The sequence below is a fragment of the Alexandromys fortis genome, unplaced genomic scaffold (genome assembly GCF_014885135.2).
Source record: "Alexandromys fortis isolate MF-2015 unplaced genomic scaffold, M_Fortis_MF-2015_v1.1 scaffold_12, whole genome shotgun sequence".
NCBI classification, from domain to species: Eukaryota; Metazoa; Chordata; class Mammalia; order Rodentia; family Cricetidae; genus Alexandromys; species Alexandromys fortis.
The window spans coordinates 4415193-4431464 of NW_026067937.1; the positions used below are offsets into that span (position 1 = coordinate 4415193).

A 16272-nucleotide genomic window follows, 5' to 3' on the forward strand; every position below is an offset into this window, starting at 1 on the left:
CCGACCTTGACCTAAAGCAACGGTGAGCACCAGTCAGCACCGCTGGATCAACGTGGACGCTCACACAGTCGGTTTTCACACACTGTCTGCTCTTGTTTCGCTCTGGGAGTCACCACTGTAGAAACGACGAGCGGGGCAGTGAGGTCCTTCTGGTACATGGTCTTATCTAATAACCCTCTCCCTCCAAGTTCTCAGGCTTGTCTTGGCACTGAGTGCTCTTGTGGTACCTGGACTCCTCTGCTGTACCTCTCCGCTGTCCCCTCTGACAGTGCCCTGAGCTCCCAGGTTAGTCATGTCTTTCCATCGATGCTCCCATGCTCCGGTGGGTCCTCACCAGCTCCTCCCAATGGGGGCTAGCCCAATAAGCCTGTTGGGTGATGCTCTAAAGACAGCGCACACCTTCACATCTGTAACACGAAGAGGTCTGGCCTGCTTGTTGTTGGGGTTTTTGTCCTGCCCTGTACCCCACAACTGTTTAGCCCCAAAGAAAATCGCACATAGGTCTCCATAAATTATAAGCTGATTGGCTCATTGCCCTAGCCTCTCACTGGCCTACTCTCACATCTTGATTAACCCATTTTTCTGATCTATGTTAGCCATGTGGCTCAGTACCTTTTTTCAGTGGGGCAGATCACATCCTGCTGCTTCCGTGATCTGGGCAGGAGTGGGAGGAATCAACTTCCTCCTTCCCAGAATTCTCCTGTTCTCATTACATCATTTCTAACTACCTGTCTTGTTTTCCCACCTATATTTCCTGCCTGGCCAATCAGCGTTTATTTCTAACATGATTGACAGAATACAGACAATTCTCCCCCACCACACATCAGTGGCCTTAGCCATTGTGAGTATCCTGGGTTACTCAGGGCGCTTTATGTGCCTCTCAAAAGAGGCTGTTTACAGTGTACCTTGACCCAAGGATCAGGCTCTAAGGAAAGTGGTAAATGGGAGGGAATTTGGGGAACTAGAGATTTCCCAGGCAGGCACGAATCACATCTCACGTGTGTCATGTTCTCTGCGGCAGTGCTAAACACACAGGCTTCTGAGGTTCATTAGTTTGTATGTGGAGAATGGATGCTGCAACTTTAATGCAGAATTACTTATTATGAGATGAATGCTATGTGTGTGGCCTGAAAAATGGGGAGCTTTTTACTTCCCTGAGCACCTAATCGGCAAACATGTATTACAGCCGATCATGTGCAGGGCTGTCCCGTCTACACCACGCCCCAGCCCAGCAAGGGATCTCTGAGGCTCTGCTGAGGACCTTTTCCCTTCTCTCATCACTGTGGCCTCAGGGGCTCAGCTCCAGTAACTTCCTTTAGTATGTGCTACCCACACCTCATTATGAGACAGGATTGCTTGTGGAACCTACCAATTAGGTTCACGTAGCCAGCCAGTGAGCCCTGGCGATCTTTTTGCCTCTGCCTTCCCAGTATTGAGATTATAAGCATGTAGCTACAAAACAGCATTTTGTTTGTTTGTTTATTTTTTGGGTTTTCAAGACAAGGTTTCTCTGTGTAACAGTCCTGGCTGTCCTGGAACTTGCTTTTTAGACCAGGCTGGCCTTGAACTCACAGAGTTCTGATTGACCCTGCCTCCCGAATACTGGGATTAAAGACCACGTTAGCACGGGTCTGGGGATTGAACTCAAATTCTCATGCTTGCATGGCAACCATTTAACAACCGATCTGGGGAGATAGCCTGTCTCTGGCTTTTTGGATTTGAGGTTTTCTCTTTTTGCTTCTTGCATATGTGTGGAGCTGGAGGTTGAATCTAGGATCTGAGGCATCCTAGGAAAGCCGTCTACTGACCTGCATTCTCGGCCAGCAAGTCTAAACTCTGCCTTCATCCACTATTAATATCTCATCTACCTCTATTTCCACTACATCCTATAAAGCCTGTCCAGTCTCCCAGCAAAGTTACAGTAGCATCAAACAGGAAGTGGCAAAAGAGCGACTCAAAAGCCAAATGTGTACAATGTTTAGTCTGCACAATGTTTTAACAATATTGCGACTATGTGCCAATATACCAAAACAATTATATATAAAGATACAAATTTCTTGCTTTTTGAAAAAATTTTAAAAGTCATTTTTTATTAAAATAAATCAAATCTTAGGGCTTCTACTGATGTGAAGAGACACCATGACCACAGCAACTCTTATAAAGGAAAACATTTAATTGGGGCTGGTTTACAGTTCCAGAGGTTTAATCCTTTACATTACGATGGGACATGGTGGTGTGCAGACAGACATGGTGCTGGAGAAGGAGCTGAGAGTTCTACATCTTGATCTGTAGGCAGCAGAAGCAACTGTGTGTCACAAAGGGCATAGCTTGAGCATAGGAGACCTCAAAACCTACCCACCACAGTGATACACTTCCTCCAACAAGGTCACGCCTATTCCAACAAGGCCACAAGTACTAATAGTGCCTCTCCTTATAGGGGCCATTTTCTTTCCAACAACACGCAAGCACAAGCAAAATTCATCCCAAACTATATGTGATGCTGTGCTTGCCAGCAACGGGCCAGAGAGAGATAGGAAGACACCATCTTTCCTAGATGAGGCTTCTTAGCCAGTCCCATAGCATTCAGGGAGGTCGCCTTGTGTCCCGTAGACATCTGAATTTGCAGCTCCTGAGACAATAGAAGGCCTCTAGACATGCTATCCCAGCTCCTATCTCAACTTACCTCTCGGCACCCAGTCCTTACTGCTGTGTCCCCAGGCTTCTTAACTTCATTTTCCCTGAGAAAGGTCATCTAGCAGTATGTGGCTTAACATGGCACCCTTACTGTTTGTTTATTTATTTATGTTTTCGTTTTCACTTTTTGGAAACTGTCTCCCATGTCCTAAGCTGGCCTTGAACTGGTTGTGCAACCAAAGATGACCTGAAGTGTTTGATCCTCCTGCCTCTACCTTCTGGGTACAGGGCTTACAGGGATTCCCAGTTCCTATGATGCTGGAACTCAAACTCGAAGCTTTCTGCCTGCTAGGCAAGCACTCTGCCAACTGAGCTGTATGCCCAGCCCACCATCCTTAGACGAAGAGTCTAGAAGTGTATTCAACCATGAACACCCAGGGAGAGGACTCTAAGTGCTGGGAGAGACATTCCTAGTGGGCCACAGACTTCTGTCACCGGCCTCCGTCTTCCTAAGACAGGCCTTGGGCACGTTCTTTTTGGCAAAGCTTGAAAGACAAAAATTTTTTTTTTCCATACCACAGAGCAGTAATAGCGAAACACACCAGCTAGTGGAGCCCTTAGTGTTGAAAACAACTCGTTAAATTTATTGGTTCTTTGATGTCCAATTCATGGCAGACTCTCCTCGTTATTTTGCCAGAGGAAGTCAAGGTCATCAAGTTGTGTTTTTTAATGGGGATTGATACACTTTTATGAAAGGAACTTGGTGGAATTTCTAAAGAACATCCATTTCTCTTCGCCCTAAGTACAGTAACCTTGCCGTGCCCCCTCGCAGCTACTCAAACCAATGCGAGTTCAGGGTTTTCTCATGCATCGAGCAGCCCGTCTGACAAAGTATTCTGACTTTTTCACCTAAATGTCAGAAACTTTTCATTATCTGAGAGAAGACAACATCATTATCAAAATCCCTTCTCATCTCGATGCTGTGGAAGCCACTGACCATATTAGGGAAAATAACGGTCAGGCAAAGTTTAGATGGCAGCATTCATCTTTTTTGTCTGCGATTTAAAAAGGAAAAAAAGTTCGCCTTCGACTTGGGAAGCCACTCCACGCTTCATTGGCAGAAATGCTCTTTCTGCTTGAAAGCGTGGGGACTTCAGATGGGCCTCCCCTCGCCAGGATGAGGAAAAACAATATCATTTTCCCTGATAGCTGCTGAATTGAAGGGAAGGGTTATTTATTTAAACTTCTGAAGCATGAAGCCAAAAGCAGCCAGTGTGCGCTGTCTGAGACGCCCTAAGAGAGATAAGAGTTTACGAAGCGTTAGATCAGCACCATTCCCAGTTTCTCATGGAAAGCACAGAGAAGCCCATAGCTTCTGCCTCAGGATTGAAGAAACCAGGTTTCTGCAGTCATGCATCCCTGCCTCCTAGTTTCTGTCACCTTTCCTTCCTTCTCTCACACACACACACACACACACACACACACAAACACACAGACACACACACACACACAGACACACACAGAGAGACAGACACACACACACACAAACACACAGACACAGAGAGAGACAGAGACAGAGACAGACACACACACACAGACACAAACACACAGACATACACAGAGAGAGACAGAGACAGACAGACAGACACACACACACACACACACACACACACACACACAAAGGTACGCAAATACCTTCGAACAATCCCACGACTAAAGAAAGGGTGCTGAACAGTTCTTTTATTACCTGCTAACGGCCATTGTCATTACTAAGAACAGCGACTCCGAAAGCCTTTGTTCCTCGGCCTCCCGCAGAACACCTGGGAACTGCTAAATCCCGTCCCCGTCAGCACCTAGTGGAGCCTAGGAGTTTCACACCCTCCTTGAAGTCATAGCTTGGCCTCTTGCAATCAGGCCTCTCTCTTCCAGCAAAGCCTCCGGAGCAGAGCTGGACTTCCAGCGGCGGAGGCAGCTACAGAGGCGACCCGTTAGAACCGCCCTCTCAAACACTCTCTTGCCCCATCACCCTTCACCTGGTCCCAGCAGGGCCTTCCTGTTCCAAGCTTTCTTATGCTCTGTTATTCCCTCCAAATATATCGTCCTTCCACACTGTTTTACATTTTTTAAGTGAGATTCAAGATCGTATTCTATTGTTACTCTAACAAACTCACACAGCACAACGACCTGAAGAAACAGAAATTTACTGTCATGTAATAGGGAAAGTCAGAGTCCAGAATTAGTCTGACAAAGCTAAAGGCAGCTGTTGGATCACAGTCAAATCACCTCTTTTCCCTTTCATAAAATGGTTTGGGATTACATGTAGCGCCCCAGGAGCTCTGATACCCTCTTCTGGCTTCTGCAGGCACTGTACACACATGCGCACACGCTCTCTTTCTCGCTCTCAAAAATTAAAAAAAAGACAAGAATGAGATATCACTATATACAGTTACAGAACACAACAGAGAACTCTGGGAAGAACGCAGAGAGACAAGAGTGCTGTGTTTTGTTTGTTTTCTTTCGTAGGTAGGAATTCTCAACATCACACCCACTTTGGAAAATTAGTGGTTTCTTACAAAATTAAACATACTTCTCCCATATGATTGAACAGTATCTGTCCAAATGAACTGAGAACCTATGTCCACACAACATATCAGCCCAAGAATATTTAAAGAAGTTTTGTTTGAGGGCTAAGGGGATGGACCTGTGGGTAAAATGCTCGCTGTGCAACATGGGACCTGAGTTCAGACACCCAGCACCCACAGGAAAAGCTAGGTGTGGCCAGGCTTGGTGGTGCAGGCCTTTAATCCTAGCACTAGGGAGGCTGAGGCAGGAGGATCTTTGTGATTTCAAGGCCGGTGTAGTCTAGTCTACAGAGCTAGTTCCAGGGCAGTAGGGTCTCCACAGAGAAACCCTGACTTGGAGAGAAAGGGAAAAAAAAAGCTAGGTGTGGTGATAACCATTCTGGGGCAGGGGAGACAAAGGTTGCCTGGTCGTCTTGTCGAACCTAGGTGAGCTCGAGGATCGAGGAGAGACCCTGTCTAAAAACCGAAGGTGGTTGTGAGCTGCCAGGCACAGGTGAAGGAGCTGAGCTCTGGTTCTCTGCTAGAGCCCTGTACGCACCCTTAACAGCAGAACCATCTCCCAGGCCTGTTTTAATTTGCAGTCCCTGCTGGCACGCGGCCTGGGGCAGCCTTTCATATGCTAATTTACAATAATATCTCTGTCTCCTCTGGTGACACGTCTAAGATCTTTGGCTCATTTTTTTAAAGGGGCTTTTTGGTTTTTATTATTGAGTTTCATGATTGACATTTTAGCTGTGGCAAATTTAAAAGATGTTTTCATCATTTGGAGCTGCGTGCAGAAATAATTGCGGATAACGGACACAATGTTTGGGATTCATTTCAAGCCATGAATCTGGGCTGGAGTGAAGGTGACAGGAAACACGGACTGCCACCTCACAGTCGGTCACACCAGGACCCTTGTACACGGAATTCATCACACTATTTCCTTCACAGTGTACAGGTGAGTTTTTCCTTTCGGGTTTGAAGTTAAATCCTGGTTTTGCTCAAACCATTAGGAGTTACGCGCAGTCCAAAGTCACAGCCCAGAATTCCCTGTGGGCTTATTAGCAGGGAGTGTAAGATTTAAAATCAAAGTACCTAGGGTACTACTTAGCTATTCCAGGCACCGTACATCCTATAAGAGTTTCACTTGATGCCTCAATGTGTTTCCTAACATTCTAGGGCTAGACACAAGATTAATCACACTATAAATTCTACCAGGTTTATAGATGTTGTTATTACCTGTTCTCTAATATCTTGATCATATTTGAGGCCATAAACCTTATATCAGTTCCCACCCTGCCATACCTTGGCATTGGAGTAAAATTTAAAAGCAAAATTCAGACCATCTCCTGTGATAGATTTTTAACAGGAAGGCATAGAAAAGGTGCTTAAAATAGGAACATGCTCCTTAAACTGTAAAGACTTCCCAAATAGTTAGCGGTTAGTACTTGACACCATCCTTCCAGGAGACTGATCTCAAAACTCTGAAATTAGTACTAATACGCCCTATATAAATTTTTGAGTAATTTTTAAAATTTTATTCAAATTGCTTAGGTATTGCATGTCTGTCTGTCGTGCACGCATGCACGCGCACTTTCCCTGGTGCATGCATGTGTGCAGGTAGAAGTTTTCTGGTGCATGTAGTTAATGTTAACGTTCCGTGTCTTCCTTAATCGCTCCTCTACCTTAGGTTTTGAGACTGGGTCTCAAACTGAACCTGGAGCTTGCCGTTTTCTGCTAGACTGGTGGACCAGTGAGCCCTGGGGATTTTCCGGTCTCCGCGCCTGTCCACACACATACACACACACACACACACACACACACACACACGCACGCACGCACGCACGCACACATGCACTCACGCACGCACACTATAGCGCCATAGGAATACACTGCCATTCTCAGTATTCCATCTGGGTGATGGGGATCTGACTCCAAGTCCTCACGTGCTGCCAGCATTTTACCCACTGGACCATATTCCTAGCTCCAGACTTTTGTTTTCATAATTAATATATACTTGGTATGTAATATATACGGAGAGACTATTACACATTTCTGTCCATAAAGGAGCAAGCCTGGGAGGCAGGAAAGACAGATGCATGAAAAAAGATACCCAGTTAGCATTTGACTCGAATACTCATGGAATAAATTCTTATTTATTTTTGTTATATATGTGTGCCGGCTTGTATGAATACAGTATGCATGCAGTGCGCACGGAGGCCAGGAGGGGGCATTCGATCCTTTGGAACTGTAGTTACAGGCAGCTGTGAGCAGCCCAGCATGGGTGCTGAGAAAAGAACCTGGTCCTCTGCAAGAATGTCAAATGCTCTTAACTGCTGAGACATCTCTCCAGTCCTCAAGCTATCCCTTAAGAGGAGCACGTTCTGGGAATCTGGCGCTCAGCCTGGGTGAGTTGATAATTTAATTGTGGTACCCTTTATACGCTATACCAATACATTATAGTCATACATATCTTGAATCTACACAGTCTTTATTAAGCTTTGATTATCTTTCTTTCTTTCTTTTCTTCCTTTCTTTTTTTTTTTTTTAATCTTCTACCACAGTGCTAGCAGCAGCTTCTGCAGGAGACCAACGCACACTGCACCCTGGGCTGGCTTAGCCGTGGCTGCTTGTCCTTTCCGCCTGTGTCCTCTGCCTACCCGTGGCCTTCACGCCACTGTCCACACTGGTCTTGGCACAGCCATTCAGCACCACGCTCTGCCCTGAGGGAATCTGGAGGAGGCCCTGGCCTCTGCAGCCTGCCTGAGTTCTCACCCAGGTCCCTTGAAGGGTCACAGAGTGACGCACCCCCCTTTGACGTTAGAGGGAATCAAAGACCAGTACTGTATGTCCTTGAAAATCTACAAGACTGACCCAGAAAAGCTCTCAGTAAATTCTCATTTTATGAAGAACCTGGGCATAGACCGTTTGGACTAATTGAAGAACATTATGGCCATGGAAGATCAATTTGAGTTTGAAAATCCTGATACAGATACAGAGAAGTTAACGTGTCCACAAGAAATTGTAGATTGCATTGCAAATAAGAAGGATGAACATGGATAGAGTGTCAAAACCTTCCTCCTCTCCAAAAAGACTCTAAGAACACACCATGGTATCATGGCTGACTGACGGTGGTTCTGTTGGACTTGAATTCAAATTGTCTGGTTGTTTTACCTTTTAAAAAGAAGTCTATTATAAAACTAAAAAAATCTTCTGTGTACGTGTGTATTTCCTGAGTGTGGGAGGTAGATACATGTCATAACATGCACGGGGCGGTCAGGGGGCAATCTTAGGGAGTCGGTTCTCAACTTCTACAAAATTTGAGTCTCTTTGTTGTTTGTTGCTGATTCCAGAGGCTTTCCCGCCTCTGCCTTCACCTCCACATAGCAATCCCGAGATTACAGACACATTCCTTTCCACGCCCACTTTACAGGAGCTCTGGGCATTCAAATTATTTTATTTCATGCTTATGGGTGTTTTATCTGCATGCATGTCTGCGCACCGTGTGTGTGCCAGGTACCCATAGCAGCCACAAGAGGGCATCAGATCTCCTAGAACTGGAGTTACAGATGGCTATGAGCCATCCTGGGGCTGGATCCCTCTGGAAGAGCAGCTAGTGCTCTTAACCACTAAGCCACCTCTCCAGCCTCCTGCCCGGCTACTTGTTGTTGTTTGTGAAAAGAAAATAGCTAACAAATGTTCTGATATAAGTCCCTAAATTCTTCAGTGTTTGCACTGGCAAGTCATTGATTCTCCCTGGTTCTCAGTGTGAGACCATCATCCTGTATGACCACAAATGCCATGGCCCCGTTCAAGGAGACGTGAAATGCAGATGCCTTGAGGTGCACAACATCTTTGTGTCACTGTTTCCTCTTATCTGAGTCCTAGGAACAGTATCTGTACTACCTCATCGCTAGGCTACAAAAGTCAGTACCTAGAGAAGTCTCCAGAGAGACAGGCATGAGGAGGACCATGGGAGTGGTTGCTATTATTGTGAGACTCCCGGAGCCATCTTCCTCACTGACTGTCACTGCTCGCTGTCCTTTCCTCCTCCTGTATCTACTCAGGACACTGCTGTCCTTTCTTCCTTTCATTCACAAAGTACCACAGCAAAAGGCATTGGCTAATGCGTGCTCAAAAACACTGCCCGAACCTGGAGTTCGCTGCTGACTCCATTTTCAGAAAGGTCACCTCAAAGTTATCTTTCTTTTCAGCCCTCAGTCTTCTGTTGGATTGACAGATCCTGCCCTGGAACCTCAACACAAAGGTTGTACAACTTGCCTGCCTCCACTAAGGAGTGTCAAAACCTCTTGTGGGGTCTCAGCACGTATAAGCTCTGAGTAATAACTTCTACCCAACTGTTGCAGGCGGGCAGTAGCACTATCCTTCAAAGTTAAACAAAGCAAGTTAGCAACTCATCCCGAGCTGCTCTGGCAATGCAGGACTGGCATTTCCTTCTCATAACTCAGACAGCCCTGTTACATTGTTTCTCTTCCCAAGAAAGGAATGGTCTTCCCTTAAAGAGGAATTCTCCAGGCCCAGCAAGATGGCTTGGTGGGTAAAGGCACTCGCCACTAGGGATGACGACGTGAGTTCAATCCCTGGACCCACAGGGTAAGAGGAGAGAACCGACTCCCATAAATCGTCCTCTGACCTCCACACAAGTGCTGTAGCTGGTCCAGGTGCACATGTGTGTGTGAGTGTGTGTGTGTGTATGTATGTATGTATGTGTGTGGGGGGTGTCTTTGTGTGACTGTGTGTCTGCAAGTGAAGAAACCACACATGGTAGTACAGGCCTCTAATCAGGAGGCAGAGACAAGCACATCTCTGAGTTCAAGGCCAGCCAAGCCTACTTAGTGAAACCCTGTCTCAAAAGAAAAGCAATAACCTACAGAATAAGTGACATTGATCGTATTTATTTCCTTTGATTTTAAATGTTTGCAGTCCATATGCATAAAAAGTGAGTGCAGAGGACTAGCCTTGCAAACAGGTCCGAAAAGGCTTCCAGACAACACAAGCCTTAACCTTAGCTCATCTTTAGTCCAATATTTCTCCAGACAGTTGTCATGGTGATGAGTGGGGCTGCCGAGGGAAATGCGGAAAACATAAGCAATGAGTAGCTCAGGATGCAGAAGAACTTTGGACAATAATTTTCTTCTTTGTATAGCTTATACTTCTTAGTTTGCTCCAAAGCATGTGTCCCAGTAAGAGAGAGGATGCCGTTTAAATATGGCGCTTACTCCTCAATCCCCTTGCCCCATCTGCTTCTGTCCCACCCCTTTCCCTTGACACTCCTCTGCTTACACCTGCTGATGCTCTCCCTTTGCCCCTCGCCCACCCCTAACCACTGCTCAGCTCTCAATTTAGCTAGAGTGCACCCTCTCCCACCCACTCCCAGTTCCGTTTCCCCGTCACATGCTCGTAATCTAGTCCTAAATCTCACAGGGAAAGTGGCTGTCTTTTAGTTAGGTCTGAAGACTCTGAGGAAAATACCCCACAGTGTTTGGTTTTTGTTTTGTTTTGTTTTGTTTTGTTTTGTTTTTGAGACAGGGTAGCTTTTGGATCCTGTCCTGGAACTAGCTCTTGTAGAACAGGTTGGTCTCAAACTCACAGAGATCTGCCTACCTCTGCCTCCCAAGTGCTGGGATTAAAGGCATGGTGCCGCCACCACCACCTGGCTTAAAAATGCTTTTCTGAACAAGCCATTAACAGCAGACCTAAGTCCAAAAGTGTCCCTGTGTGTGCTTCCTTTCTGGGAATCACTGCTGTTCATTCTTGGGACCCTGGATGATGCTAACAGCTGCACTTCACAGAGTCATTTGCCCAAGGGATCCAGCTTGAAGACATCAGTGCTTGGATTGGGACCCAGCTCTGCTTGATGCCAAAGCCCATCTCTTCCAGCTACATCATGCCCTTGGCAGAGCCGGTCACTGTCATGTTCACTGTCCACTGCACACACTTTACATCAGCTTTGGAATGAAAACGTCATTTCTAGCCAGGCCAGATCACTCCCCCAAGCCCCAGTTTATACTCTACACAGTTTATACTCTATTGGATTTTTGCTACTTGTTTCTTATTGCTAACTCCCGTCTCTTTGAACAATTTTTATAGAGACAACAAAGTGATGGTAGGTGCCAAGTGCATTATAGGAACTCCTGTCAGGACAGATGGCTCTGTGGGTGAAGCAGAGAAGCCGAATGACCTCGGTTCAGATTCCCAGTCTAGCAAGCTCCTCCGGAAGAGGGAAAGCTGAGGCAGGAGAATCACCAAGAGTTTTTGGGAAGCTAGCCTGGCATACACAGCAGTGAGCAGAAAGAGAAACTGTCTCAAGCAGGATAGAAGGCATGGATCTACACCTGAGGTCTTCCTGGGAGTAGAGTCCGACCTTCACACACAAGACATAGTGTACACACACACCTACACTCAACATACATATGCATACACACATTTGCAAAAATAAATATGTAAATTCAGTTGAATGCTTGCTTTATCAAATATTACAATAAAAATTATATACTTCCCCTATAAAACACAAGGTAAAATGATAATTAAGTAAACATAAAACATATGTGATAAGTTAAATGTTTTAAAGGCTCCCAAACACTAATATAGGCCTTAGTAAGCTATTTATTATGTCATCCTCTATTAATATTTTTCAACACTGAGGGTCTACTTCTTTTACAGAAATGTACATCTTATCGCAATCTACAAAGAAATATGCAAACAGAAGTATAATTTCCACAATCTAGGGCCTGAGAAGATGGGTCAGCTGTTAAGAGCACACACTGCTCTTACAGAAGACCCGAGCTTGGTTGTCAGCAGCCATGCCAAAAGGCTCACAACAGCCTGTAGCTCCAGCCCCAGGGAATCCAAGCCCTTGTCTGACCTCGTCAGACAACCTCACTCAGATGCACATAGCCACACACAGACACACAAGCTACCCATGATCCAGTGCAAAATAAATACTTCAAAACTCCAGGAAAGGACTTGGGATAGCAAGAGAGGAAATGGCATTATTTAAATGAAGTGAAAGAAGGTTAAACTTGTATGCAAGAAAGAGCATAAGGAAATATTTAGTCTACCTGGGATACATTACCCAACACTCAACTCAAAAAAAGCACTTGGCAGAATGACCCACAGTACAAGATACAGAGAGGTTTACTCATTTTTGTTACCAAGAAAAGCATGCAAAATGTGGCTGTTTGTTTATAGAACATTGCTTTTGGGAGGACGACTTGCACAGTGCACCTGACTCTGAAATTAATTTCTCTACCTTGCTTTTCCTCTCTCTTCTTCCAGAGCAATAGGGTTGTTATTTGGCCAATTGAATTATTATGATGAATTAAATATTTTTCTTTTTTCTTTCTAGTTATGGGGGAGGGGAGGTTTGCGTGTGTTGCAGGTGTCTGAAGAGTCCAAAGGCGTTGATCCCAGGACCTGAAGTTACAGGTGGTCGTGAGCTGCCTGGTGGAGGTGCTGGGAACTGAACTCCGGTCCTCTGGAAGAGCGCCACCCGGTCTTAACCCCAGTCAGTCTTTATTTTCTCCCAGAGACTCTCAGCGCCTCCAGTCTCCACTCCTTCTCTCATCTTGCTTTTGGATTGGATCAGATTTCACAAGCTGACTTTTTTCTGGGTTGAGTACTCTTCTTTTTTCTTTTAATCTTTTATTTTGGGGAGGGGGGGGAAGCAGTGTTTCAAGACAGGGTCTCAACGCATAGCTCTGGCTATCCTGGAACTCATTATGTAGACCAGGCTAGCCTCTAACTCATAGAGACTCAATTGCCTCTGTCTCCTGGGTGCTGGGATAAAGGCGTGTGCCACCACTCCCAGCAGTGGGTACTCACTTTTGTGACCTAGAAGGATGATACTCCTCCAGTTGGACCATAAGCTGTCCATGGGCCACTTCTCTATATATTCTAGAAGAATCCCTTTAGCTCTTTGTACCCTAGAGTGCCAAAAATAGGGATTCAATAAATTAAAGGATTATTTGGTTTTCTTTTCTGAGGGAGACAGGACTAGGGCCTCGCCTCTGCTTCTCTCCTTGGCTCTTCGGATTCCTCTAAAGCCATGTTCCCACACACGGCCCAGCTGAAATAACAACACGCTGACTTGCACTTTTATAGAACCACATACATCCGAAAGTGTTTTCACAATCTCTTATCTCATGTCTTCCTCAGCAGAATCCTATGAGGTAAGGAGAGCAGAGACACTTGGTCTTGCTTGATAGATGGCGAAAGAGAGGAAGAGCGAGGTTAAGTGACTTGCCCAGTCTCTCACCACTCCACTACATCTGCCAGAATTATCTTCCTCTAAATAAATATAAACATGTCATTCCCCTGCATAAACTCATCAACAGGACTCCGGCTGTCTACAGGGTAAAGTGCAAACTCCTTAGCAGGGCATGGTCCCCTCACATCCTGGCCCTGTGCTCCTCGGCAGCTCCGTCTTCTACTCCTTCACTCCCCCAACTCCTCGGAATCCTGCCAGTCTCCAGCCTCGTCCGCTTTCAGGAGAGCAGGCCTCCAGACACATGGCTTTCTCTGCCTGGAATCTTCTTCGGATGTGAGATTCTTGTTGCCACCTCCCCGCCTAAGCAGATCTAATGTCTCTGCTCTCTTCAGGCACCTGCACGCACAGGCACAACCATCGCTTATAGAAACATCCATCTTCTACTCCTTCACGGAGGTCAAATAAAAACTTGAGCATCGCCAGGCAGTGGTGGCGCACGCCTTTAATCCCAACACTCGGGAGGCGGAGGCAGGCGGATCTCTGTGAGTTCGGGACCAGCCTGGGCTACAAGAGCTAGTTCCAGGACAGGCTCCAAAGCTACAGAGAAAACCTATCTCGAAACAAACAAACAAACAAAAATCTCGAGTATCTATCTCCCACCTGGCTTGGCATGTGCTGGGTAAGTCACTCACCATTTCTTCATCCGTTTTCTAGAGAGTCCGTCTCACCATTACCTAAGCCTTGCTTCACACCCATCCTTCCACAGCCCCAGCCTCCCGAGTGCTGGGATTGCAGGTGTACACCATCATGCCAGACAAGTCAGCCACTTACTAAACAAACCAGCTTCATATAGACGTTCCCACCTTTTCCCGCTCTAGGCTTTTTTTCCCCCCTTTTCCCCTATTTTTATGCTCAAACATGTCATATGATTTGCAAATGGTATTAAGTCTTTGAGTTTGCCTCTGCTGGAATGGGAGACTCTCACGGGCAGGGACTTTGGCTGGGTTTGCATGTTGAACAGGGTCTGGCACAGAAACGTGAAATGCTCTCCAAAGCATTCCTTCGTGGGTGACAAAGTAATTCAGAGGCAGAGCCCTTGCCTAGCAAGTGGCTGCTCCTAGGTTTAATGGTGGACTTTAAACAAACTGCCTGCCTGCCTGCCTGCCTGCCTGCCTGCCTGCCTGCCTGGCTGGCTATTTGACTGACTAAAGTGTTTGTTTTAGTTACGGTTTCCATTACCATGTCAAAATACCATGACCCAAAGTAACCTGGGTAGAATGTTGTTTTAGTCAATGTTCTATTGCTGTGAAGAGATGCCACGACCCTGGAAACTCTTATAAAGGAAAACATTTAATTGGGGCTGGCTTACAGTTTAGAGGTTAAGTCCATTGTCATCATGAAGGGAAACGTGGCGGCGTGCAGGCAGACATGGTGCTGGGGAGTAGCTGAGAGCTCTATATCTGGATCTACAGGGGAGGTGGAGAGAGAGGGGGAGAGACTGGGACTGGCTTAAGCATTTGAATCCCCAAAGACCACCCCTGTGACACATTCACTTCCTCCAATAAGACCACCTACTCCTGCGAGGCCACACCTCCTAATCCCTATCAAGTAATACCACTCCTCTGAGACTCTGGGCTATTCTTATTCAAACCACCACAATGTTTATTTCACTTACACTTCCAGGTTGTAGCCCATCAGTGAAGGAAGCCAGACCAGGACCTCAAGCAGGGCAGGGACCTAGAGGCAGGAGCTGATGCAGAGGCCATGGAGGAGTGCTGATTCCCGGCTTGTGCCACATGGTTTGCTCAGCCTGCCTTCTTATAGAACCCAGCAACACAAACCCAGGGGTGTTCTCACCCACAATGAGCTGCCCAAACATCAATCACTAATTAAGAAAACACTCTACAGGCTTGCTGACAACCCAATCATACAGAGACTCTGTCTCAATCGAGATTCCCTCCTCCCAGATGATTCTAGCTCATGCCAAGTTACGGCACCAATTAAGCAACTTCTGTTCTAGAATTATGGCCATCTACATAAAACACAGTCTCAGGCACAGACAGGAGAGAATGGACGGGACTATCATTGCACATACGGGTTAGGTGTAGTGATGAAGAGAGAGGTGTGCACTGTACTGTGTGGGCTGATGACACAGAAGACAGGAGCCAGGGCCAAGAGGGAGGCCAAGGCAGCAGACAGAGAGGTTGAGAGTCTGTGCAGAGATCTACTGAAAGGGGCCTTGGTCACCACATACCAATCCAACACCTTCAGAAGAATGCTGGCGGGTAGATCTTTGCATTTGGGAAGTCACAAGTGAAAATTTCGTAGTCTGTTTAGGATGCATATGGGGTAGGATATAAAATCATAGGAGTCTGTTTATATCCACACAGAAAAGCAAGACAGCCGCTGAGCAGAAAGGGGCTGCCTTCCCGTCAGATTCACGTGGGTTGGGACAGCTTTACTTTGACAACCTTCCCAGCGGCCTCTCTGCAGTGGAAGCTGTTGGAAATGACTGACCCTGGTCTAGTGAGGACAGTTTGAAGTCAGGCCTCAGCAAGGTCCACAGGAAAACCCAGAGGCCCCCATCCTGATATGTTAAACCTGCTTCACCCTGGAGCTTCTAGACAAGCACAGATTTGAGATGACTTCTTTTACAAAAGCCCCCTTCCCTTTTTAACCCAACCTCTCTGTTTATTTTTTTAGTTTGATTTCTCATAATTAGAGATATATGAATTGTGGTATTTGGTTTAATTTTTAGAAACTAATGTTTTATTTTTTGCCTGCACACACATATATATATGTATGTATGTGTATATACATATATACACACACACATATATATAT

At 46.0% G+C, this 16272-nt stretch overlaps 1 pseudogene; it reads left to right on the plus strand.

Moving 5' to 3' along the window:
- The first annotated feature begins 6042 nt into the window (after window positions 1-6042).
- LOC126504529 (acyl carrier protein, mitochondrial-like) lies at window positions 6043-8261 on the plus strand (annotated as a pseudogene).
- The last annotated feature ends 8011 nt before the right edge of the window (window positions 8262-16272 follow it).